The sequence below is a fragment of the Bubalus kerabau genome, chromosome 21 (assembly GCF_029407905.1).
Source record: "Bubalus kerabau isolate K-KA32 ecotype Philippines breed swamp buffalo chromosome 21, PCC_UOA_SB_1v2, whole genome shotgun sequence".
NCBI lineage: Eukaryota > Metazoa > Chordata > Mammalia > Artiodactyla > Bovidae > Bubalus > Bubalus kerabau.
Window position 1 is genome coordinate 62,040,084 of NC_073644.1, and position 27,728 is coordinate 62,067,811.

Genomic DNA, 27,728 nt, shown 5'->3' on the forward strand with positions numbered 1-27,728 from the left:
TGCTGCTGCTGTTGCTAAGTCGCTTCAGTCGTGTCCAACTCTGTGCGACCCCATAGACGGCAGCCCACCAGGCTCCTCCGTCCCTGGGATTCTCCAGGCAAGAACACTGGAGCGGGTTGCCCTTTCTTTCTCCAATGCATGAAAGTGAAAAGTGAAAGTGAAGTCACTCAGTTGTGTCCGACTCTTAGCAACCCCATGGACTGTAGCCTACCAGGCTCCTCCATCCATGGGATTTTCCAGGCAAGAGTACTGGAGTGGGGTGCCATTGCCTTCTCTGCCCTGTACTATTTTAATGACTGTAGGTTTGTAGTACAATCTGAGTCAGGGAGCCTGATTCCTCCAGCTCTGTTTTTCTTTCTCATGATTGCTTTGACTCTTCATGGTCTTTTGTATTTCCATACAAATTATAAAATTTTGTGTTCTAATTCTGTGAAAAACACCATTGGTAGTTTAAGTGGGGTAGATTGCTTTTGGTAGCATAGTCATTTAAACAACATTTATTTTTCCAATCCAAGAACATGGTCTATATCATCTCTCCATCTGTTTGTGTCATCTTTGATTTCTTTCATCAGTATCTTATAATCTTCTGAGTATAGGTCTTTTTGCTTCCTTGTTGAGGATTTTTGTGTCTATGTTCATCAGTGATACAGGACTGTAATGTTCTCTTTGGTTTTGTAATATCTTTGTTTGGTTTTGATATCAGGGTGTTGATTGCCTCGTGTCCTCTGCAATTTTTGGAAGAGTTTCAGCAGGATAGGTATTAACTCTTCTCCAAATGTTTGATAGAATTTGCCTGTGAAACTGTCTGGTCCTGGACTTCTGTTTGTTGGAAATTTTTTAATCACAGTTTCAATTTTAGTACTTGTGATTGATCTGTTCATATTTTATGTTTATTTGGTTCAGTCTTGGAAATTTGTTTCTTCTAGGAATTTCTCCATTTTTTTATAGGCTGACTATTTTATTGGTGTAGAACTGAAGTCTCTTATGATCCTTTGTATTTCTGTGGTGTCTATTGTATTTTTTTTTAATTCTAATTTTATTGAGTCCTATCCCTTGTGATTCAGTTCAGTTCAGCTGCTCAGTCATGTCCAACTCTTTGAGACCCCTTGGACTGCAGCACACCAGGCTTCCCTGTCCATCACCAAACTCCCAGAGTGTACCCAAACTCACGTCCATTGAGTCAGTGATGCCATCCAACCATCTCATCCTCTGTCGTCCCCTTCTCCTGCTTTCAATCTTTCCCAGCATCAGGGTCTTTTCCAATAGGTTAGTTCTTCGCATCAGGTGGCCAAAGTATTGGAGTTTCGGCTTCAGCATCAGTCCTTCTAATGAATATTCAGGACTGATCTCCTTTAGAATGGACTGGTTGGATCTCCTTGCAGTCCAAGGGACTCTCAAGAGTCTTCTCCAACACCACAGTTCAGTTAAAACATTTTTTTCAATCATTTTTATTGAAGTATAGATTTACAACATTGTCTAATTTCTGCTGCACAGCAAAGTGATTCAGACGCTACAGACATATACGTTCTTTTTAATATTCTCTTCCATTACGGCTTCTCAGAGGATATTGGATGTAGTTCTGTGCTGTACAGTAGGGCCTGCCGTTTATCCATTCTCCACGCAGTAGTCTGCATCTGCTCACCCCAAACTTCTACTCCCCTCCACCTTGGCAACCACATGTCCGCTCTTCACGTCTGTGAGTCCGTTTGGCAGCTGAATTCATTTGTGTCATAGTTTATATTCCATATAAGTGATATCATATGGTATTTGTCTTCTAGAGATCAGTATGGTAATCTCTAGGTCCATCCACGTTGCTTCAAGTGGCGTTATTTCATCATTTTACAGCTGAGTGGTGTCCATTGTAGAGTTAGACCCCATCTTTTTTATCCATTCATCTGTTGACGGACATTTAGATTGTTTCTGTGTCTGAACTATTGCTGCTATGAACAGCAGATGGTTACTTTTATGTGCTGATTTGACCAGGTCGTGGGATGCCCAGACACTTCATCCCATACAAACACTACAAGGGTGTTTCTAGTTGAAGTTAGCATTTGAACGGGTAGATTGAATCATATTCAGGTTTCAGCTCTTCCACAGACTGAGAATATGTTCTGCCACTGATGAGAAGCCAGGAGAACATTCCTTTCCAAGCCTCCTTACTATGGAGAATTTTCTGTACCTGTTGGCTTGATTTTTTGAAGTTAGTAACACATTATTGAAGATTATCCAGCTTTCAAACTCATTGTATCATTGTAACTTGAGATCTCTTGATCCTTCTTTCCCTGTCTTTGGACTTGATGCTCCCTTGATCTATTTCACAGAGGTGACAAGAGCCTTTTAGCCTTGTTTTTATGTGAGGCAGTATCGCATGGTTATTGGGAGGGCAGACTTAGCTTGCCTGTGTTTAAATCCAGCTTTATCATTTACCAGGTGTGTGATTTGGGCAATTTACTTGACTCTTCTGATTCCATTTCCTTATTATTCCTTTCTATCAGAAAAACAAAAGGGATCCACCTTACAAGGTTGATGCTTATAAAGAACTTAAAGCAATGTCTGTCACATCTATAACAATAAGCTAGTATCACTCTTCCAGAAAAGGTCTCCTATTTTCTAGACTGGTAATATCCTTCAGACATCTCTTTACCAAGCCAAAATCTGATCACTGCCCCTCTAGCCCCATCATCCTGCCATGTCTGCTGAAGGCCTCAGGTGACATTTATTCTGTGACGGCCTAATATTTTTTTAATGATTTTTTATGGCCTAAACCTCATGGGCCGAAAAATAAGGAATATATTTACTATAATGCTAAATCTTATTTATAAGGTAGTCTCTGTTTTTCAGCAATGGGAAACAAAAGGGTCAGGGATCAGTCCTACCACATGCATATAATGAAGAAAATAGTTGAGTCCACATTTCACAACCCCTGGGCTGGCACTTTATTCTGCTTCTCAGAAGCTTTACTAGCATTTGTTCTTTATTGGCAGACACTGTGCCCTGCTTTTATATTTCCAGATAGGGACGAGACACATAAGGTCTACGTTGTTCTTACTGAGCATTTGTACAGATGAACAGAACGATTCTGATGAGAACTCAGAGAAAGCAGTAAAGCTAAGAGAGAAGCTGAATTTTTTCTGAGGTAAATGTCAGTGGCTCTGACTTCATTTCAAACCTTTAATTATTGTTCTGCTGTCTCATTTATGAGGGAATGCCTGACAAAATTACCCTTGCATAATCCAACGGTAGGCTTTTCCATTCTCTGTATTAGCTCAGGAATGCTCCTCTGACCCCGGAGCGTGTGCCGTTGACACCCTCGGTAGTCATCCATGTTTCCATTCTGTGACTACTCCTCTTCCAACTTCCATTCTTCCCAGTTACAGGGCCCCGAAATGCTTCTCAACTCTCTTGATCATTTACCCTTCCTAGCTTCTTGTTGTGAACTTAATTGCCTCCCCTCCTCAAAGTTCCTATGTTGAAGCCATAACCACCAGTACCTCAGAAAGGGACGATCTTTGGAGATAAGACCTTCAACGAGGTGATTAAGTTGAGATGAGGCCATGAGGGTGGGCCCAAGTCCATTCTGACTCATGTCCTTGTAAGTTGAGGGAATTTAGACATATGGAGAGACGCCAGGGGCCCACAGGCAAAGAAGGAAGACCGTGAGAACAGGCAGGAAGAGGACGTCCATCCATGAGTCAAGGAGAGACTCCTCAAGGGGAACCAATGCTGATGGTACCTTCATCTCTAACTTCCTGTCTCCTTGATTGCCTCTTTCTAATTGTGAGAAAAATAGATTTCTGTTGTCTTAGCCATTCTGACTGTGGTATTTTTCCCTACAGCAGCCCTGGGGAACTAATTCAGTACCCCACTTAGGAAACTGCCGACTCTTGCACCAGATTCAACCGGTTGTCCAAACCCCACCTCGGTCCCTTCTAGAACTGCTCAGCCTTGACAGTGTCCCTGGCTGAGTCTCCAAGTCCACATAATCCTACAGCAAGATACAAATGGCCACATTTTGCCAGACCAAGTCAACCCTCTGGAGTCCACCTCCCACAGTTAACAAACTGAAGAAGCATTGAGAACACTGATTTATTTGATTTCCAATCTGGGGGGGTCAGCAATCTAAAATGGCCATATGAATGGAAGCAGACTGTGATTACATTCTCCTTCAGCTCGAACACCACCCTTCCCAGCTCTGTTTTTACTTCTCTCTTGAATGTCTAAAGACGTCTGCAATGGATCAAGGAGCTTTTAGTTCCAAACTGTCTGAAGAAGGCAAGGGCATCTGTAGTTTTCTAGAGCTTCTGTAACAGAGTGTACCACAAACTGGGTGGCTTAACACAACAGAATTCTCTTGCAGTTTTCTGGCTGGAAGTCTGAAATCGAGATGTCAGTAGGGCTGTGCCCTCTCTGAAGGCTCTGGGGAGAGCCCGTCTGTGCCTCTCCTTGCTTCCAGCACCGCTGGCATTCTTGGGCACGCCCTTGCTTGCAGACACACAGCTCTCGCTGCTTCTCTACGTCGCTGGATGTCTCTCCCCACGTCTCCTCTCCCCGTCTCATAAAGACACCAGTCATATTGCACCAAGGGTCCTCCCTACTCTAGCATGGTCTCATCTTAACTAGTTACACTTGCAATAACCTTATTTCCAAATATTCTGAGATTCCAATAAGAACAAAAACCCAGTACAGTATCTAAAAAGAGTGATCCCGGATATTGACAGATGATTGAGAAAATCTGAGATAGGTTTTTTTTTTTTTTCAGTATTTGAACAGTTGTAAATACTTTGGCTACCTGATGCGAAGAGTTGACTCATTGGAAAAGACTCTGATGCTGGGAGGGATTGGGGGCAGGAGGAGAAGGGGACGGCAGAGGATGAGATGGCTGGATGGCATCACTGACTCGATGGACGTGAGTCTGGGTGAACTCTGGGAGTTGGTGACGGACAGGGAGGCCTGGCATGCTGCAATTCATGGGGTCGCAAAGAGTCAGACACGACTGAGTGACTGAACTGAAATCTTGTATATCTAACTCTAGTTTGGGAAGGGGCCACAAAAAGCTAATCAACACGGTCTGGACAGAGAATGAGACAGTGTTTATAGTTAAGAAAAGTACTGGTTCAGGAAATGACTGTAGAAAGTTTTCTGCAATCTCTTTATTAAAAAAATTCTTTACATAATTATAAAAGTTAACCCTAGTTTAACTGTTAAAACTAATCATTAAGGTCAATTCTGGGGCATTTACTTGCTAAATCTTAGGTAATTGTCAAAGCAAATCTCCAGTGACCTGTGGGTGACTGTTCTTCCCCAGTGTAAGACCGCTGGAGCAACTAATTGGAATTTTTTGAACCCTAGGGCTCCCTGTGAGACCTGCTAACTCATACTTCCCAAACTGAGTTAAATTCAGAGGATGCTACTGGAAGATTTTTTTTTCCTTGAGTTAAGTTATACACTAGTTCTAAATGGTGCATTTTAATCTTTGCCAAAATCATTCATCATGGACAGTCATTATACTTGAATGTCTTCTAACTCAGAAACAGCTCTCCTCTGACCCAGCATCTACCTTAAGCAAAGAGTCAGGGGCTCATAGAAGAGGTCCTTTAAGCATGCACTTAGAAGTCCTGAAGAGGCCCCTTAAAACACCATGCATCTGTTAGTGAAGTGTTCACTAGAACTTTCCTCATCACACACACAAACAGCTGTCTCCAGTTTCGGTACAGAGAAGCCCTCTCCAGGCCAGCTCATGGAATGCTCCTCAGATTTTCACTGCTTGGTTTCCTGCTTGTCAGAACCCAGCTCCCTCCCATCCCCTGATGGCTCAGAAGGTAAAGAATCTGCCCACAATCTGGGTGGACCTGAGTTTGATCCCTGGGTCAGGGAAGATCCCCTGGAGAAGGAATGGCTACTCACTCCAGTATTCTTACTTGGAGAATTCCATGGACAGAGGAGCCTGGCTGTAGTCCATGTGGGTCCCAAAGAACTGGACATGACTGAGGGACTAACACACACATGCCCCTTCCATTGTATCAGTATCTTTTCAGCCGCTCTCTAATTCATTCTTTTAGACAATGTTTATATGTAGCAATTACTCTTTTTAATGAAAAGATTGAATGTGGGAGGAGAAGGGGACGACAGAGGATGAGATGGCTGGATGGCATCACCAACTCAATGGACACGAGTTTGGGTAAACTCCAGGAGTTGGTGATGGACAGGGAGGCCTGGTGTGTTGTGGTTCATGGGGTCACAAAGAGTCGGACACGACTGAGCAACTGAACTGAACTGAACCCTGGCAGAGCTGCACTAACGTACAAGTCTGCCCTCACTGAGGGAACCTGGTGCCCCAGCCTTCCTCCTGTATCACCATGTCCCCTAAACTCTCCACAATGTCTGCTTCCTCACCCTATCGCTCTTCAGCTCGCTGACGTTCGACATCAGCTCCACCTGGGACACGGAAACTACTCCCACTGGGCCACTTAATGCTGTTGAAGGTTCTTTTCTTTCTTGTCTCCACACCCTTTTCTCCTAGTTCTCCTGACTTGTGAGTTTGTTCCTTGGCTGCCTACTGTCTATTTCTCATGCTCTTAAATAATAGCCCAAAGTATCCCCTAGTTCAACACGTATTTAATAAGCACCTACAGTGTATCATGCATTTTCCTGGATATTGGCAACAAGACCATTGTCCCAATTCTTGTGGAAATGAGACCTTCTAAGACTCTAAACCCTTCCTAAGTGATTTCCCATAGCTTTAGTTATTTTCTATGAGTTAATAATTCCTAGATTAACATATCAAGTCTTGCACAAACCACTATTGAGAGCTAGACCCATACTTTTATGTGCTTGGAAAACCCTCTAATTCAACTGTTTCAAAATTAACATATTTTAAATATCTACTCTAATAGTGCCTATAGTTAATGGCACTATTAACAAAGGAAGAGGTCCCCCACATTCTGTTCTCATACTCATCCCTACAAACTGACATTCATGGCTGTCAATTCTACCTCCAAAATAATACTCAAGCTTGATTCCTCCCATTAAGGGGTTATATTCTATTGCAACTGTTTACTTTTAAGCCTTCATAATCTGCATTTTTTCCAACTGCTTTTAAACTGGTGTCCCATCTCTAGGTCCAGTTTCTCTGGATGGTTCCACATCTAGCATCAGAATAAAGTTGAAATTGTAAAAAGGACCTTAGATTTTAAAACATCACCATGTAGAAGGTGAAACAAGTAAACTACAATGTCAGGAAATGTTTGTGACACATAAAGAACTGCATATCCACAAGAAAAAAGTAACTTCACAGGAAAAAATAAAAAGAATTGGCCAGGAATTTCCAAGAAGACCATCAATGACCAATAATCATATGAAAGACATTCAATCTCATGGGTAGTTAGGGAGACAAACCACAGAGATTCCATTTCACACTTCCCATATTAGTAAACAATTTAGGTTAATTAGTGCCAAGTACCATTTGCATAAGAAACAACAAAAGTCCTCACTGCTGCTGGTGGGAGTGTAAATGGACTTAAGCACTTAGGAAAAAAAATTTCCTAGCAAAACTGAAGGTGTGTATAACCTCCCTCCTCCAGCCGCTCCACAGATACTTTATACTCTTGCACATACATGAGAAGACCATGCACAGAAGCATTATTCATAAAAGTGGAAATAAGCCAAATGTAATCAACTGTAAAATTAGGAAACTAATAACAGTATATCCTTACAGGAGAATTCTACTCGGAGTATATCCTTACAAGGGAATTTCAAAAACATTATCAATTAAGGTAAGTCACAAAAGACTCCACACAGAATAGTTCCATTTATAGAGCTTCACAAATAGGCAAAAGCAACACAGAATTTAGGGGTACGCACTTGGGAGATGAACACATTATTTAGCATTCTGGTCATCTCTGGGCTAGAGGAAGGGAAAGGCAGTCAGCGGAGCCAGGTAGGGGACTTCAAGGTGTAATGTCCATTCTGATGTAAACTCTGTGCATGTGATTCCATTTAATTTGCTGTATTGCCAATTTTTTACTGGGAAAAAAGTAGATCATCAACTTCCGTTTGCTGTATTTCCTGTCAATTTAACATCATCAGCCCTGAGCTGTATGCCGGTTCCATCACTCACTCACACACACCCCCTCCCCCCCACCATAGTTTATTCCCTTTAGGTTACTTTTTCATTATGCAAAAAAATTATTTAATTTCAGTCTGCTCTGATTTTGCAACTGCTTCTCCTGTCTCTTAGAATGTCTCTTTCTCCCCCATTTTCTCACTGTTGGGGAAGTCACTTTAAATGACATCGTCCCTGTGACTCTTCCCGACCCCATGAGGCAGGGTGGCTCCCTCCCTCTTTGACTCCACTGTACTGTTCAGCTTTCTATCACTGCTTCCCCTAAATCATATTAAAGCTATTCGTGTTACTTCATGTCATGAGTACAGAGATACTAACTCTTGTCTATCTCTTTATAAAACTCTCATTTTTACTTTGGCACTTGGTAAGTGTGCCTCAAATTATTTTATTTGAAGAAAAACGAAAATTATTGCAACATTTGAGGCATAATATTATCAAGTTCTTTTTTGTATAGTGATGCAAAATTCACTATTATTTATAGGAGAAAACTTGTGAGATACACAAGTGGTGAATTTAGAATAATAGAAATAAGATTACAAAAAATCAAATAATGTCAGGGACCAGAGTCTTTGGCCAAAAAAAAGTAGATACGTGATCACAATCTTACTCAGAAGACAGAGGGAAAACTTGAAAAGGTCAGAGATTTGGTACTTTCAAATCCATAAAATGATGGCTCAAGACCAACTCTTTAAGATAACAAACTAAAACATTGTTCATAAAGACTGGGACTTGAATTTCTGACTGCTGAAAACTAAAAAAGAAAAGAAAAAATCATAAAAGAGTAAATTCTTGAGGAAGGCAGTGAGTAGTGCTGAGATGGGGATATGAGTTCCCACCATCAGTAGAAATTACAATTTTTCCCAGACCAAAAGAGCAATATTTTTATCACCTGATGCAAAGAGCTGACACATTGGAAAAGACCTTGATGCTGGGAAGATTGAGGGCAGGAGGAGAAGGGGCGACAGAGGATGAGATGGTTAGATGGTGTCACCAACTCAACGGACATGAGTTTGAACAACCCTGGGAGATAGTGAAGGACAAGGAAGCCAGGAGAGTTGCAGTCTATGGGGTCGCAGAGAGTCAGACATGATGTAGCGACTGAACAAGACAGCAAGTGTTTCCAAGAAAATAAGAGAAGGGATTCTAGAGGGCATTCTGTACACCTGAGGTGAAAGGGTTGATCCTTATCACAAAAAAATCCGTCAATTTCCTCATGTAGAAAATTGAATAACTTTTACATAATGTGATGCACAGGTAGGACACTGGTTGGTTTTCATGATAAGAAAGTATTCCAGCTCCCCTGATAAGAGAGTACTCCAGCTCCTAGATTAATTTGAACTATTTGATTTCCAATTATTGTATCTACTTAATTCAAAAAGACTTTGTTTCAGGTGACCTAGTAACTTACCTTCAAAACCTGAAGATTTGCAACAGATGATGTATATTTCAATGTACATTTATTATAAAAGCTATTAGGAACAAGAAAGTCCCCAAGTATTTCTGTAATGGCAGCATCTTCAAGCATTCTTTTCATAGGGAACAATACCAATTTGATACATTTGTTTTGAAGCAGTTATGCCTAAAGGAGTACATTTTAACAGATCTTATCCCAAGAAAAAACAATTTGTCACTTACTGTGTGGTGGCAGGCTACATACGGTCCATGGGGTTGCAAAGGGTTGGGCATGACTGAGCGACTTAGCATGCATCAGTTCAGTTCAGCTGCTCAGTCGTGTCCGACTCTTTTCGACCCATGAATCGCAGCACACCAGGCCTCCCTGTCCATCACCAACTCCCGGAGTTCACCCAAACCCACGTCCATCGAGTCGGTGATGCCATCCAGCATCTCATCCTCCGTCGTCCCCTTTTCTTCCTGCCCCCAATCCCTCCCAGCATCAGGGTCTTTTCCAATGAGTCAACTCTTCGCATGAGGTGGCCAAAGTACTGGAGTTTCAGCTTTAGCATCAATCCTTCCAAAGAACACCCAGGACTGATCTTCAGAATGGACTGGTTGGGTCTCCTTGCAGTCCAAGGGACTCTCAAGAACCTTCTCCAACACCACAGTTCAAAAGCATCAATTCTTCGGTGCTCAGCTTTCTTCACAGTCCAACTCTCACATCCATACATGACCACAGGAAAAACAATAGCCTTGACTAGACAGACCGTGTTGGCAAAGTAATGTCTCTGCTTTTTAATATGCATGCACAGACACAAATGAAACTTATTTTGCAATGATAATCATTTTGCAACATGTATTTACATCAAATCATTAAGTTGTACGCCTAAAATGAATACAATGTTATATGTCAATTATATCTCAAAAATAACAAAAAAGGAGCCTAAAAAACGCAATCTGTGTCTTGAAATCATATGACTTTAAAAAGATAATCTACCAGTGATAAAATAGGAGACCTATATAAATGTCTTTTAATTCGTTCCCCTTACCAACCTACTCTTCTACGACATGAACAATATGCGTCAGTATGCTGAATAGTACTGAAAAGAGAAATGATAAATATGATTATATTATTCTCAGCTGACTTCCTCAATGCATTTTCGAATGGTATCTTTTTATTCCCCCCAGTACAGACTTGAAATGAATCTACACCAAGCAAAGGCTCCTGTTCATTTGCAGGGGACACGCAGCATCAGGGAGAGCCTCATAAAGTAAGTGCTTGCTGTTCCTGGGGGTTTTAGTCGGTGCACATTCTTAAGAAAGCATCGGTAGTTGCTTGTGCTTTTATAGCCTCTCAGTGGAAATTAACAGTGGCCAAAGGCACTAACTTTATTTTGCTTTTAAAAGAAGACATGAAAACATCTCTTCTGAAACTCATGGACCACATCTATAGAGCTGATGAGGGACTAATTTAAAAAAAAAATTCAACACCTTGTTGACAAGGATCTGAGGGAATTTACCCAGGAAGGTATTCTCTTTTCTTTCTTAGTTCTTTTTCTTTCACATTCTGAGACTCATAAACAGCAATTCAGTTTGACCCACTGAATTAATTTCTAACATTCTCACTGGAGTACCCAAGAGAGCTGTGGCCTTGAGCAATTTGGTGTAACTACTCATATCATCAAAACCTCCCAGAGGCATGCTTGTGTGAGTCCTCAAGACCTGCTCCAGAAAACAATCTGCTTTAGTTTTAGACAATGATGTTTTGACACTTCACCCAAATGGGAGATTGGGTCATTTAGCACTCTAAGAATTATTCCACAGCTACAGACAGTGTCCCAAACCCTGACATGCCACAGACCCAATAAAAGGATGACACAAAGGCTGGATAGAATAGATATGACACATGCTTACCTGATATCGGACAAGTTCCAATAGAGTCGTAGGCAATTTGTGATTGCTTGGTAAATATTTAGTAGCTAGCTTGTGGTGCCTATATCTGAATTTAAGATAAAAAAATACTATGATGTGAAATATGCAGAAAACCTGTCACGCCCAGTCTTCACTCTAGTTTATATGTTGTGTTTTGCTCATTCATTTGTATGGAAGTTCTGTCTGGGTTTATTCTTGAGCTATGGTGGAAAGACAAAAGAGCCTACCTGGTTATTTTCTCCTTTGGTATTACAAAAATGTAGGCATCGAAATTCAAATTCACTTTTAGTATGGCTGAGTCAGCCCCACTGATATATAGACTGTCTCCAAGGTATACTTTATATCCAGCTGGGAAATAAAACATGGAAAGTGTTTTATAAGATGTGATGATAGAATAATAAAGATTATTCTTAAGATAGTGTCAATTCTTTAGATGAGAAATTTGGGAGATATTTTCTTACCTCTGTCATATAATGCATATTTATCACAGGCTAGAAGAACAAGAGTTCTACTAAATTTATTTGAGTGATTTGGTCTGTCTTTCTGGAAACGTGCGCAGCCTCAAAGGTTAAGAAGTGTTTCACTTTAGTTAGAAATCTGAGATGCCAGACTTCTAACAGAAGTGCCATCTCCCATTGTTCCGCCTAAGGACAACTAGAAACTCTAGACGTTTTGTTTCACAAGCACAAGAAGACTTTGAGAGGTGGAGGGAAATCAGATCACCTAGGAGTCTTGGGTCCCAAGAAATGACACAATGGTGAGCTTCTTGGGGTTTTGGTCTTGTGTAAGCTAGATCAACATGAACTGCAAACTTCCATATGTTCAAGCTGGTTTTAGAAAAGGCAGAGGAACCAGAGATCAAATTGTCAACATTCGCTGGATCATCAAAAAAGCAAGAGAATTCCAGAAAAACATCTATTTCTGCTTTATTGACTATGCCAAAGCCTTTGACTGTGTGGATCACAATAAACTGTGGAAAATTCTTCAAGAGATGGGAATACCAGACCACCTGACCTGCCTCTTGAGAAATCTGTATGCAGGTCAGGAAGCAACAGTTAGAACTGGACATGGAACAACAGACTGGTTCCAAATAGGAAAAGGAGTACGTCAAGGCTGTATATTGTCATCCTGCTTATTTAACTTATATGCAGAGTACATCATGAGAAACGCTGGGCTGGAAGAAGCACAAGCTGGAATCAAGATTGCCAGGAGAAATATCAATAACCTCAGATATGCAGATGACACCACCCTTATGGCAGAAAGTGAAGAGGAACTCAAAAGCCTCTTGATGAAAGTGAAAGAGGAGAGTCAAAAAGTTGGCTTAAAGCTCAACATTCAGAAAACGAAGATCATGGCATCTGGTCCCATCACTTCAAGGGAAATAGATGGGGAAACAGTGGAAACAGTGTCAGACTTTATTTTTGGGGGCTCCAAAATCACTGCAGATGGTGATTGCAGCCATGAAATTAAAAGACGCTTACTCCTTGGAAGGAAGGTTATGACCAACCTAGAGAGCATATTCAAAAGCAGAGACATTACTTTGCCAACACGGTCTGTCTAGTCAAGGCTATGGTTCTTCCAGTGTTCATGTATGGATGTGAGAGTTGGACTGTGAAGAAAGCTGAGCGCTGAAGAATTGATGCTTTTGAACTGTGGTGTTGGAGAAGACTCTTGAGAGTCCCTTGGACTGCAAGAAGATCCAGCCAGTCCATTCTAAAGGAAATCAGTCCTGGGTGTTCATTGGAAGGACTGATGCTGAGGCTTAAACTCCAATACTTTGGCCACGTCATGTGAAGAGTTGACTCATTGGAAAAGACTCTGATGCTGGGAAGGATTGGGGGCAGGAGGAGAAGGGGACGACAGAGGATGAGATGGTTGGATGGCATCACTGACTCGATGGACATGAGTCTGAGTGAACTCCGGGAGTTGGTGATGGACAGGGAGGCCTGGTGTGCATGGGTTCGCAAAGAGTTGGACACGACTGAGCGACTGAACTGAACTAAATGTAGATCTGGAGCTGGAGAAGCAACTCAGAAACATGGATGAGATGAGATATTTGAAAAGCTCCAAGAAAAGCCTGCTCTCTCAAGCCAACACACCACAGAAGGGACAGCCTAGAGAGAGAGAGAACTTGTAAGCAATCACCCTTCCTACCTCCACAGCACCCAGTGGTGATGAGCAACAGAGAGCCTACCTCCTCCCCACTGTTGGGTGTGGTCAACAAAGCCTCATGGAGAAGCAGGAATTTCACCACTGTCCAACACTAACAAAACCAGTCCCTCTCCAATATCCCTCCCTTTTTTTTTTTTTTTACCAAGCCTCAACCCTAGGTTAAAAAAAGAAAGAAAGAAAGAAAGAAGTACCACCCCTTGCCAGTCATCGGCTGAGGTCTAGTGAGGAGCCAGAACCATCAGCCCTCTTCCCACCCCACTCCAAACCCCCTGGGCCATGGAGGCCAAGGCGGGGGATCTGGACCTCCACCCTCACTGGCAGTAAGCCCTCCCCTTCCTCCCCCAGTCCCCTGATGGAGGGGTGTCATAGGAGGCCAGACCAAAGAGAAGATGAAATAAGATCTGGAGTTCCATACATAACACCCTTACAGAGAATCAGGAAAGTCACAACTTAGATGAGCATGAGAGCGTCAACAAGCAACAATGCCAAGATGAAGGAGAGCTGAGTTCTTTGATAAAAACTGCAGACCAAGTGTTATGGAAGTGCTTCAAAAAGCAATTACAAACACACTGGAAACATGTGAAAAACAGTAGAGAATTTGGAAATATAAAGAAGAACCCCATGGGATATTTGAGAAGTGAAAAATAAAACTGAAAATTTACAAACACATTGGATGGGCTCAAGAGTAGACTAAGACAAAAGAAAGAATTAATGATCATGAAGGGCAGAAGGATATAGCCCATCTGAAAAACAGAGAAAAAACACACGAAAAAGTGAATGAACAGAACTCTTGGGACTTGATGGACTCTAAGAAACATCTAATATTCACGTCACTGGAAATGCAGAAAGTGGGGAGAAAGATTGGGCTGAAAAATATTCAAAGAAATGACATCTAAAAACTTCCACAGTTTGGTTCCACAGTGACCTTAAATTTAGGTGCCTACACTTTTTATACCAAAGGAGAAAATAACCAGATGAAAAGAACGCTTCTCTTTTCCCTTACATGACAAATAGCTGATTTAAACAGATTATTCCAACTGCATTTGTTTCTTTTGAAGTTAGCCTCAGCCTGTTTCAGTCATAACATTTTCATGGTGTTCTTTCTGCTGCCTAAGCCCCATTAATTTAAGATGAGCTATGCTTATGGAATACATGCAAATAAAGTATAAGTCTGTTGATAGGCAATAATATAGAAATTTAAATGGATTTGGAAATATAAGAAGAAAAAAATTTAAACAGAAAACCCAGGGCAGAAGTCATGATCTAGAAATAAATATAACCTATGGCTCAGAAAAACAAGTTGAAAATTTAGAACAGCAATAAAACAAATATGAGATTTTTATTTCTACAATATCAAATAAATGTCTTTACATACTTTTTACACTTTTGACCAGTTGGTTGGATGTTATGTATAGTAACTTACTGAAAAAGCTTGCTAAGGAGAAGATAATAAGCACAAATAAATAATCATCATTTGAGTTTTTCCTATTATCAGGTACTGTTTTAAGTACTTTTATCTACTTAGTCCTTGAAATAACCCTCTGACATACTATTATTATCCTATTTTATGGATGAATAAAATGAGGCAGAAAAAGGTTAGGAAGCTCAGCCATGACCATAAAGCTGGTAAGTGCAGAGCTAGTAACACGGGCAGTCTGACTCCAGCGACTGCAAATATAACCAGTAAGATATATAGTATCTTGAAAGAATCAAGGAATATGGATGTACGAAAATGCACCAAAGAGCATTTTTAGGAACTCCTGAGTTCCCTGAGTCATACAGCAAATTCCCATTGGCCATATAGGAATACATATCCATTTGCTTAACAGAGACTTAATGGACACTTTCCTAAGAAGTTCATGACCTAATATATGTCTGTGTGTGTGTGTGTGTACACATATATATACACACACATAACTGAATCACTTGGCTGTACACTTAAAACTAAACATTGTAAACCAACTATACTCCAATAAAATAAAAAATATCAAATCACCCTTAAAAAAATAAAACCGAAATTTAAGGTGAAAAAAACTTAAAAAAATGACTCTAATGACCATGATGAATAAAGCTAAGCAATTTTTTTAAAAAGAAACTTTAACCATATGATAATCTCTATGGAAAAAAATATATGTATGAAGTACAATGGGAATACAAATAAAAGAGAAATGAATTCTGATGAATTGCAGATTCTGAGAAAATGATAATAAAGATATGACATCTGATGTGTGTCCTGTGATATCTGCTGATTAGATGAATAAAAAGAGTTTTTCTAACAGAATAACATGTCAAAGGGCACAAAGGCATTAAAATCCTTGATGTATTTTTACGTCAAGGATTTAGAATCATAAATGACGGTGTCATAATAGTATGACAGAAACACAGGGAGCATCTGAGTCAGGGAAAAAGGTTGGCGATGAGAGTGGAAATACAGGTTGCAGGCACTTATTCAGTGAAGGGGCCAGTGTCTCTGATGAGCAACTCGATGTTGGTTCTTTCTGCAGTGGTTGGAAAGGTCATTCGTGACAGTACAAAATAGAATACCGCAGTCTGCAGGTCAAATCTGGCCCACCACCTGTTTCTCTGCAATCTGTGAGCTAAGAACAGCTTATATGCCTTTAAAGGGGTTTTAAAATGGGAAGAAGAGTAATATTTTATGTCATGTGAGATTTAATTCCAGTGCCTGTAATGAACAGGTTACTGGAAAACAGCCATGCCCGTGTGTTCACACACTGTCTATATCTGCTCTCATGTTACACTGCAGGGTTGAGTAGTTATGACAGAGACTGTATAGCCACAAAGCCTAAGAGATTTATCATTTGGCCTTGTATAAAAGGATACAGGCTGACACAAGGCAGAGAAGAAACCGAACTCAGGAAGAGTGTTGTAAGAAAGCCTTACTGAGATGTTTATGGTAACTGGAGCCTGTAACAGGGCAAGTGTCAAGGTGAGCGGGAGGAAGCGTCAAGGTGAGCGGGAGGAAGGGTCAATCAAGGTGAGCGGGAGGAAACATGTACTTGAGAAGCTTCCAAGGAGCACAGTCATCAGGCTCTCGATGGACTGATCAAAAAGATGAGGGAACGAGCTGACTCTATGGTGACAGAGGATGCATAGATAGATATTACATGGATCACAAATGCATATTTCCCTTGTGGCCCAGCTGGTAAAGAATCTGCCTGCAGTGCGGGAGACCTGGGTTTGATTGCTGGGTTGGGAAGATCCCCTGGAGGAGGGAAAGGCTACCCACTCCAGTGTTCTGGCCTGGAGAATTCCATGGACTGTATAGTCCACGAGGTCGCAAAGAGTCAGACATGACTGAGCAACTTTCACATCACGAATGTGTAGACAGACAAAGCCAAATTAAAGATGGCAGGAAGAAGGGCAGATTAAGGAAAAGGAAGAAGATGAATTTAATTCTGTACATGGTAAATGCAGAGTCTTTGTGGAGGCATCTTTTTTACCTTTTATTCTTTGCATACCAGCTGAATCAGGAATTACTGACCACAGGTGCCTATCTTTGTTGTCCCTCTCTCAGTTATAAAATCTTGTCACCTGCAGGCTGGGGTCTGCCAGGGCTTGTCCATTTACAGCTTTTCTTTGTACCAGGAGTCTGTCCATCCCCTGAACTGATGTGACCAGGTGCACAGAAAGCCCAGGTCTCCACACTGAGCCCTCTCCACTGTGGGCTAGCGTCAAGCAGCTGGTTTTCAGTCCCCTCTCCATGGAGCTGGGGCGGGTCCAGCCACGAACGAACATGTTGAGTACGGATTCTGACCAAACCTGCCTGAGTACCTCACTCACCTCAGGTGCCTCCTCTGGGCTGTGCCACGCCTGGGGTTCTGCATTTCCCTGGAACCCCAAGTTTTAGGGCGAATTATACAAAACACCAAGAATGCTCTGTATAATTATTACCTCCTCAATTGCCAACTTTAAATCTGCCTTGAAAGATGATTGTTGAATCAGTTTCAGCATTTTTTTCCCCCATTTTGCTCAGTTATTCATACCAAATAAGTACTTTTCCAGTGATTACTATAGGTAACTACACTTTAGCTTAGACGTGACTGTGCAACTCAGGAATCAGAGGAGCCTTTCTGGCCCAGCCTGTCTCCCCAGGCTGGGTGGAAAGCCTGCCCGCCTCTGTGCTCTTCACTCTCAGTGTCTTTATTCGGCCGCGCTTGTCTGTCTCTCCCATCAGACGGTGCACCCCTTTAGGCCAAAGATGAACCCTTTCCTGTCCTCAACACCCAACAGGTCCTGACAAGTAGACACTTTCCTTTTCCCCCCTTGAATTAGTAACAACAACAAATCATATCTGAAGTTCTTTTTGGGTTGACTACAGATCCATCTCTGAGCTAAGCATGTTGCATGCATCTACTCATTCAGCTCTGAACAAGAACCTTATGATACAGGTATATTTATTATTTTCAGTTCATCTATGGGGGAAGCGATGTTCCAATGCTGGCATCCTTAAGCAACATTCCAGAATGTCTCACTTGTTATGCTCCTCTAAGAAATGGATGGATGCAAAGGAGGATGGACAAACAGGTCTCCCTGGGAACATAATCGCTGAAACATATAGGATATGTACAAACGTATAAAATAGGATGAAATATACGATAATGAAAATATATGCTTCATCTTTGTAATGCACTTAGAGTAGGGAACATGAAATGGACACACAGAATCATAACGGAAGTTAGAAAGTGATAAAATAAATTAGAAAGGTATATGTAAAATGCTAACAGTCAGATTGAAGCTACTTCCAACAAGGACAATTAGGAAAGGCTTGATGCCACTTACGGCTGCTTCACTCAATTATTCATCAACAAACATGAATCCACTGCACAGTATCAACTGGTATATGCTGGAGATAAAATGTAGCAAATTTCTGAACCCTTGATTGTTAAAGACAAGACAAAATTACTATTTCTAAGTGGCTAGAAAGCAATTAATTTCTTGTGACTTCTAAGGCTGGAAAAGTCAATTTCAAAATAAAGCTGAATAACAGGAAGAAAAAAGAAAAGCCAATTTCCTCTCTGCTCTCAGGAACCACTTTAGTGAGTGCTTGCAGTGTTGCAGCTATGAGTCCTCTCTGCAGTTTTAAGGCAGCCCTGCTGCTGCTGCGTCACTTCAGTTGTGTCCAACTCTGTGCGACCCCATAGACGGCAGCCCACCAGGCTCCCCCGTCCCTGGGATTCTCCAGGCAAGAACGTTGGAGTGGGTTGCCATTTCCTTCTCCAATGCATGAAAGTGAAAAGTGAAAGTGAAGGCGCTCAGTCGTGTCCGACTCTTATCGACCCCATGGACTGCAGCCCACCAGGCTCCTCCGTCCATGGGATTTTCCAGGCAGCCCTAAACACTGGTAAAATAAACCAAAGCTTCTGATGTACAGGCTAACCATATTCTGTAAAGGTTCTCTTCCTGGTGTCAGTCAGTGGGGGTAGAGATGGCAGATTTCTGACAGATTATGTCAACTGATTTTTTTTTTTTTTCCTGTTGGTTTATTTATCAGTGTGCTCGAAAAAGGACAAAGGGGGAATAACAGACTTGTGCTTTGAGAACCGAGGGCAGGATTGATGGGGATTCCTGATGGGAAAATAAAAGTGGTCATAGAGAGGAGAAGGTGATACAGACCGACATGCAAAGCCTGGGCCGAGCACCTCCCCACAGGCGCCTCTAGGAACTCGCTCTCCGACCCCGACTCCAGCATTCCTCTCCTGCACTGTTAGGAGTGCTCAGTCGAGTCTGGCTCTTTGCGACACTTTGTACTGTAGCCCGCCAGGCTCCTCTGTCCATGGGATTCTCCAGGCAAGAAGAACACTAGACTGGGTTGCTGTTTCCTCCTCCAGGGGATCTTCCCGACCCAGGGATCCAACCTGCATCTCTTCTGTCTCCTGCATTGGCCAGCGGGTTCTTTACCACGAGTGTGATGCAGCGTTAGAGTCTCTAACACTTGCTCAGTCTCTGCAGCCTCTTGTTGGGTAACTGGAAGCATTGGGCCAGTGTTGAGGGGAAACTTGCACAGTGATCTGGAGTGGCAGACCAGAGAAGGACAAGCGGCAACCTGGACCAGGGGTGCTTCCCTGGGATGCTCTGAGTGACAGAGCATCCCTGATCTCGTGGTCTTGCGAGAGGCGACGGGGGAGTCTTGCTATTATATTTGCACATTAAAGGAAAGGATGGGCCAACGACCTGGAAAACCAGGAACACTTCAGTTCCCATAAACGAATATGATATATTCTCTGCTCTCAAAGAACTCAGAGTTCTGGGTTTTGATGAATGAGTAGAATTCAAGCTCGTTCAGGCAGGTAGGAAAGAACAAAGGCAAGAAGGTGGAAAATCCCCAAGCATGAAATGTTTCTTCTTTTTTAATTGGAAACAGAAAAGGTTTTTCTCTGTTCCAAAAAACTTACTTAAAATGTACGTTTGGAACCTAATCCATTTATAAACTGGGGACTTCCTGAATAGATTAGAACAAATTACACTAAGGCTTCACAGATGCACGGCAAGAGAGATTTCTGCTTGAGAATGAAAACAGGAACAGTTATTTTCAGTTCCCAATTAGCAATCAGAAATGAGCTAGCACATTTTAATCCCATAAAAATTTATCATTAGTAAGCATCATTTATAGACTGTTTGGGGCTTCCTTGATGTCTCAGGAGTAAAGAATCCGCCTGCAATGCAGGAGATGCAGGTTTGATTCCTGTACTGGGAAGATCCTCTAGAGGCTGAAGTGGCAACCACTCCAGTATTCTTGCCCAAAGAATCCCACGGACGGAGGAGGCTGGTGGGCTACAGTCCAAAGGGTGACAAAGAGTCAGAGATGACTGAGCATGTACCCAAAGACTGTTTAACTACAAATATCTTGTTTAATTGACTCACAATCACAGCAGATATTGACTTTTTATTAATCTACAAAATTTTAAATGCCCTTCTAATGTTAAAAGTAACAAAAACATAAATAGAATAAGAAATGTCTTCAGTTCAGTTCAGTCACTCAGTCGTGTCTGAATCTTTGCAATCCCACGGACCGCAGCACTCCAGGCCTCCCTGTCCATCACCAACTCCCGGAGCTTGCTCAAACTCATGTCCATTGAGTCAGTGATGCCATCCAACCATCTCATCCTCTGTTGTCCCCTTCTTCTCCTGCTTCAATCTTTCCAGCATAAGGGTCTTTTCCAGTGAGCCAGCTCTTCGCATCAGGTGGCCAAAATATTGGAGTTTCATCTTCAGCATCAGTCCTTCCAATGAACACTCAGGACTGATCTCCTTTAGGATGGACTGGTTGGATTTCCTTGCAGTCCAAGGGACTCTCAAGAGTCTTCTCCAACACCACAGTTCAAAAGCATCAAATCTTCGGTGCTCAGCTTTCTTTATAGTCCAACTCTCCCATCCATACATGACCACTGGAAAAACCATAGCCTTGACTAGATGGACCTTTGTTGGCAAAGTAATGTTTCTGCTTTTAAATATGCTGTCTAGGTTGGTCTTACAAATGTTAAGAAATGTCTTACATTTACAAAATATCACCTTTAACAATTTTTAAAGTATTTGCATAGATACAGTTTTTATGCTGCTTGAAGGCTGACTCATTGGAAAAGACCCTGCTGCTGGGAAAGACTGATGGCAGGAGGAGAAGGGGATTACAGAGAGTGAGATCCCTTGGATGGCATCACCAGCTCAATGGACACGGGCTTGAGCAAGCTCCAGGAGATGGTGAAGGACAGGAAAGCCTGGTGTGCTGCAGTCCACGGGATTGCAAAGAGTTGGACACAACTTAGTGACTGAACAACAGCAACTCATTACATTATCTCAAGCTCCTTGCAAGATACGTTTGTTGTGCAAGTGACAGCTCCATTTTTCAAGAGAGGAAACAAAGTTATAGAGATTAAAAGGCTGGCTGGAGACTACAAACCACGGACTGAGTTTATCTCCCAATTCCTTCTAATCCAGACCTCTTGCTAGTATCTCAAAATGCCTCTCTTGTGTCTATAATAATCCCCAGGTTTATAGAGTCCCCTGCATAAAAGATCATGCCTAATACTTAATCTGATCACTCAGAAATTGGAATTAATTATACTAGAAGCTGAAGTTGAATGGTTCTATGAAGACCTACAAGACCTTTTAGAACTAACACTCAAAAAAGATGTCCTTTTCATTATAGGGGACTGGAATGCAAAAGTAGGAAGTCAAGAAACACCTGGAGTAACAGGCAAATTTGGCCTTGGAATATGGAATGAAGCAGGGCAAAGACTAATAGAGTTTTGCCAAGAAAATGCACTGGTCATAACAAACACCCTCTTCCAACAACACAAGAGAAGACTCTACACATGGACATCACCAGATGGTCAACACCGAAATCAGATTGATTATATTCTTTGCAGCCAAAGATGGAGAAGCTCTATACAGTCAGCAAAAACAAGACCGGGAGCTGACTGTGGCTCAGATCATAAACTCCTTATTGCCAAATTCAGACTTAAATTGAAGAAAGTAGGGAAAACCACTAGACCATTCAGCTATGACCTAAATCAAATCCCTTACGATTACACAGTGGAAGTGAGAAATAGATTTAAGGGCCTAGATCTGATAGACAGAGTGCCTGATGAACTATGGAATGAGGTTCATGACATTGTACAGGACACAGGGATCAAGACCATCCCCATGGAAAAGAAATGCAAAAAAGCAAAATGGCTGCCTAGGGAGGCCTTACAAATAGCTGTGAAAAGAAGAGAAGCAAAAAGCAAAGGAGAAAAGGAAAGATATAAACATCTGAATGCAGAATTCCAAAGAATAGCAAGAAGAGATAAGAAAGCCTTCTTCAGTGATCAGTGCAAAGAAATAGAGGAAAACAACAGAATGGGAAAGACTAGGGATCTCTTAAAGAAAATCAGAGTTACCAAAGGAACATTTCATGCAAAGATGAGCTCAATAAAGGACAGAAATGGTATGGACCTAACAGAAGCAGAAGACATTAAGAAGAGGTGGCAAGAATACACAGAAGAACTGTACAAAAAAGATCTTCACGACCCAGATAATCACAATGGTGTGATCACTGACCTAGAGCCAGACATCCTGGAATGTGAAGTCAAGTGGGCCTTAGAAAGCATCACTATGAACAAAGCTAGTGGAGGTGATGGAATTCCAGTTGAGCTATTCCAAATCCTGAAAGATGATGCTGTGAAAGTGCTGCACGCAATATGCCAGCAAATTTTGAAAACTCAGCAGTGGCCACAGGACTGGGAAAGGTTAGTTTTCATTCCAATCCCAAAGAAAGGCAATGCCAACGAATGCTCAAACTACCGCACAATTGCACTCATCTCACACGCTAGTAAAGTAATGCTCAAAATTCTCCAAGCTAGGCTTCAGCAATATGTGAACCGTGAACTTCCTGATGTTCAAGCTGGTTTTAGAAAAGGCAGAGGAACCAGAGATCAAATTGCCAACATCTGTTGGATCATGGAAAAAGCAAGAGAGTTCCAGAAAAACATCTATTTCTGCTTTACTATGTCAAAGCCTTTGACTGTGTGGATCACAATGAACTGTGGAAAATTCTGAAAGAGATGGGAATACCAGACCACCTGACCTGCCTCTTGAGAAACCTATATGCAGGTCAGGAAGCAACAGTTAGAACTGGACATGGAACAACAGACTGGTTCCAAATAGGAAAAGGAGTACGTCAAGGCTGTATATTGTCACCCTGTTTATTTAACTTATATGCAGAGTACATCATGAGAAACGCTGGACTGGAAGAAACACAAGCTGGAATCAAGATTGCTGGGAGAAATATCAATAATCTCAGATATGCAGATGACACCACCCTTATGGCAGAAAGTGAAGAGGAACTCAAAAGCCTCTTGATGAAAGTGAAAGTGGAGAGTGAAAAAGTTGGCTTAAAGCTCAACATTCAGAAAACCAAGATCATGGCATCCAGTCCCATCACTTCATGGGAAATAGATGGGGAAACAGTGGAAACAGTGTCAGACTTTATTTTTGGGGGCTCCAAAATCACTACAGATGGTGACTGCAGCCATGAAATTAAAAGACGCTTACTCCTTGGAAGGAAAGTTATGACCAACCTAGATAGCATAGTCAAAAGCAGAGACATTACTTTGCCAACAAAGGTCCATCTAGTCAAGGCTATGGTTTTTCCTGTGGTCATGTATGGATGTGAGAGTTGGACTGTGAAGAAGGCTGAGCGCCGAAGAATTGATGCTTTTGAACTGTGGTGTTGGAGAAGACTCTTGAGAGTCGCTTGGACTGCAAGGAGATCCAACCAGTGCATTCTGAAGGAGATCTGCCCTGGGATTTCTTTGGAAGGAATGATGCTAAAGCTGAAACTCCAGTACTTTGGCCACATCATGTGAAGAGCTGACTCATTGGAAAAGACTCTGATGCTGGGAGGGATTGAGGGCAGGAGGAGAAGAGGACGACAGAGAATGAGATGGCTGGATGGCATCACTGACTCGATGGATGTGAGTCTGAGTGAACTGCAGGAGTTGGTGATGGACAGGGAGGCCTGACGTGCTGCGATTCATGGGGTCGCAAAGAGTCAGACACGACTGAGCGACTGCTCTGATCTGATCTGTCCTGATACTTTTAAAGAAATCAAGTGTTCACCTGTTACTTGTAGCAGTTTGATAATTCTGGGAGGTAAGCCGAGACCAGGCACACATACACTTGTAGTGTGAAAGAATTAACCACTGGGGTGAGGTCAACAAACATTTTTTTTATATTCCAAACTCAGTAGGGTTTGACATGATGTATTATTTACACATAGAAGAAGAAACCACACATTTTAAAACACTGCCTTTAGCCAAAGCAAGAATGTTGGCCTCAATTTTTCAAGTTATATTGTATCACAGATGAAATCAATATCTCCAGCGGCTGGTAATAAAGAAGTAAGGGGAAATGTAAACTGAGATTGACTTAACAAAGGAAATTAATGTAATTATGTTCATAAGATAAACCCCACATTGGGAAGAAACCTGTCAGATAAATTATCTCATCAACACTCCAGTTTGATGCTCTAAGCAACATGACCTATGCCAATCAGGGCCACTGTTCCACAGCAAAGAAATATTATTGCTATATTTTTTAAAAAGAAGAAATAATGTTAGATACAGGAAAAAAGCAGATATAGAGGCCACAGATGAAAAGTCATAGTTGCAGAGGCCACATGTAAATAAGCAGAGGGTATTGCATATTTGGGGCTTCCTCATTGGGTCAGTGGTAAAGAATCTGCTACAGTGCAGGAGACATGGGTTCGACCCCTGGGTTAGGAATATCCCCTGGAGAAGGAAATGGTCAGGAATATCCCACTCCAGTATTCTTGTCTGGAGAATCCCATGGACAGAGGATCCTGGCGGGTCACAGTCCCTGGGGCCACAAGGAGTCAGACACGACTGAGGCGCTAAACAACAATGCTGCATGTTTAGAAACAGTCACTTTTTAGTTGAGAATATCCTCTACTAGGAAGTAGTGCTCTTGAGAAAGAGAAAATACATGCTTTTCGTAAATATAAGAGTCTGTTTGACAGGTACACAAGGTTATCAATCTCCAACACAGAGGATGAGGTAACAAGTAAAATAAAGTAAACTTTCTTAATTACAGATGGCTCACCCCTCACAGGGCTTCCAAGTGGTGCAGTGGTAAAAAAATCCACCTGCCAATGCAGGAGACACAAGAGACAAGGGTTCAACCCCTGGGTCAGGAAGATCCCCTGGAGAAGGAAATTGCAACCCACTCCAGTATTCTTGCCTGGAGAATCCCATGGACAGAGGAGCCTGGTGGGCTACAGTCCATGGGGTTGCAAAGAGTCAGACACGACTGAGTGACTAACACACGCACACACCCCTCCCAGGCAGAGAGCATGCCCACCACCTCTGTATCACAACACCCTTACCTAAGACTTTGGCATTTCTTAGGCACTTGGTAAATAATTCTGAATGCAGGCATCAAGTGTTCTGGTAGACCAAATTTTCTGACTCACTAAGATTTGTATTACGAATCCTATGTGGATTGCTAGTTTTTAAGGAATCAGGATGCATGAAACTGCATTTAGTCCCTAAGCATTTCTGACCATTCTCTTTTATCACTTGAAATATTAATAAAAATCTTCAAAATCACTCACTGTCTCAGGGTTGCCTTAGGGATAAATAAGTGAGTGTACAGTGCTAAGACTTCTTTTTTAATGTTTGCACTATCTATAAGTTAATAGATTCTTAGGCTAGATTATTAAGTTACCTACAAAAGTTATAGGTTTTATCTATAAGCCAACTTCGATTTGAATAAAGTGTTGGCTAAAGCATCATTTCTGAACAAGGAGTGTTCTACATTTGATACCTGGGTTTCCTCACTTTCTTCTCAGTCATGTGACTCTTTGGATTTCTTTTTTTTACATAAGAAGAAACTGCCAGGTGTGCTTCTTTCACTTAATGGCTCGGCGCTCACTGAGCCCGCTTCACGTGCTAGAGGTATAGCAGCAGTGAGCAAAAATACCCCCATCTCCACTGGCCTAACTTTCTCATTTAAAAAGGCAAATAGTAAATAAATAAATGGCCAGAATATGTAGTTTGCCAGAAGAAAGAAAAGTGAAGTGGGGGAATACGGTGTGTATGATGGAAGGGGGTGCAATTTTAAATAAGACAGCCAGGGAAGACTTTGCTGAGGTGCTCCCTGAGCTCAGACCCCAAGGAGCAAGGCAGCGGGACCATGCAAACAGACGGGGTAAGAATGCTCCAGGAAGATGGATCCGAGAATGCAGACGTGTGGAGCTGTGAGCACGCCTGGGGTGTGTTTAAAAAACAGGAGGCAGCCAGTGAAGTGGGGCAGAGAGGCCGAGAAGGAGGATGGGTGTGGAGAACAGGCTTGGGGGATGAATGGATGGAGAAGTGTGCACAATGAAATGCGATCCAGCTTTCAAAAAGAAGGGAATCCTGCTGTATGTGACAACAAGGATGAACATGGAGAGCATTATGCCAAGTGAAACAAGCCACTCACAGAAAAAATACTGCATGGTTCCACTTATATGAAGTATCAAAATACTCAAACTCATAGACACAAAGAAGAGAATGGTGGTTGCCAGGGACTGGGGGAGGAGGGAATGCAGAGTTGCTGTTCAACGGCTATGAAGCTTCAGTTATGCAAGATGGATAATTTCTAGAGATCTAATGTGTGACACAGTACCTGTAGCCAACAATACTGCATTGGGTACTTAAATTTGTGAGGAGCATGGATCTCATGCTGTGTTATTGCCACACACACACACAACATGGCAGAGGGCACCTTTGGAGGCGATGGAAGTGCCTGTCGCCTTGACCGCGGTGACCAGTTCATGGGTGTACGAGGGCACCTTTGGAGGCGATGGAAGTGCCTGTCACCTTGACCGCGGTGACCGGTTCATGGGTGTACGAGGGCACCTTTGGAGGCGATGGAAGTGCCTGTCACCTTGACGGCGGTGACCGGTTCATGGGTGTACGAGGGCACCTTTGGAGGCAATGGAAGTGCCTGTCACCTTGACCGCGGTGACCGGTTCATGGGTGTACGAGGGCGCCTTTGGAGGCGATGGAAGTGCCTGTCACCTTGACCGCGGTGACCAGTTCATGGGTGTATGAGGGCACCTTTGGAGGCGATGGACGTGCCTGTCACCTTGACCGCGGTGACCAGTTCATGGGTGTACGAGGGCACCTTTGGAGGCGATGGAAGTGCCTGTCACCTTGACCGTGGTGACCGGTTCATGGGTGTATGCATAGGCTAAACTCAAACTGTATAAGTATTGTAGCTTCTTGTATAGAATAAAGGTGCTTAAAAATGTTCAAGGGTATTATTTGCATACTTTAACTCACATATTTCAGTAGAAGGGAATGAGAGGGTGAAATCAGGTCTAAGTAGGTACGTATATTTGATGTGGAGAATAAAGGAGTTTCTATCTGATGCCTTCTATTTTTTTTCTGAAAAGTAGAGCTAGATAAAACTGCTAAGAATACAGAGTAGGATGGACTGTGGAATTTGGAATGTTCCAGAGGATAAAGAAAGTTAGAAACAGTCATTTTGGAGATCGGAGGATACATTAAATAGTACTTCAGTTGGGTTGTCAAGAGAGTGAAAA

The 27,728-nt window shown here is 42.1% G+C and overlaps 1 long non-coding RNA gene across 13 annotated transcripts in view; it reads right to left on the minus strand.

The window, feature by feature from the left end:
- The window catches only part of LOC129636186 (uncharacterized), a 169,306-nt gene that overhangs the window by 25,396 nt on the left and 116,182 nt on the right, over positions 1–27,728 (minus strand). For 2 of the 13 annotated variants that reach the window (XR_008706749.1, XR_008706778.1), the window contains 3 exons: positions 11,677–11,797; positions 11,432–11,516; positions 10,142–10,617 (listed from right to left, as the gene is read on the minus strand). The exons of 3 other annotated variants lie outside the window; for them this stretch is intronic. This is a non-coding gene — a long non-coding RNA (uncharacterized LOC129636186). Of the gene's footprint in view, positions 1–4,833; positions 4,959–10,141; positions 10,618–11,431; positions 11,517–11,676; positions 11,798–20,552; positions 21,028–27,728 lie in introns of those variants that run through there. 8 more of the 13 variants (XR_008706766.1, XR_008706777.1, XR_008706751.1 and 5 more) reach the window with 7 other exon arrangements.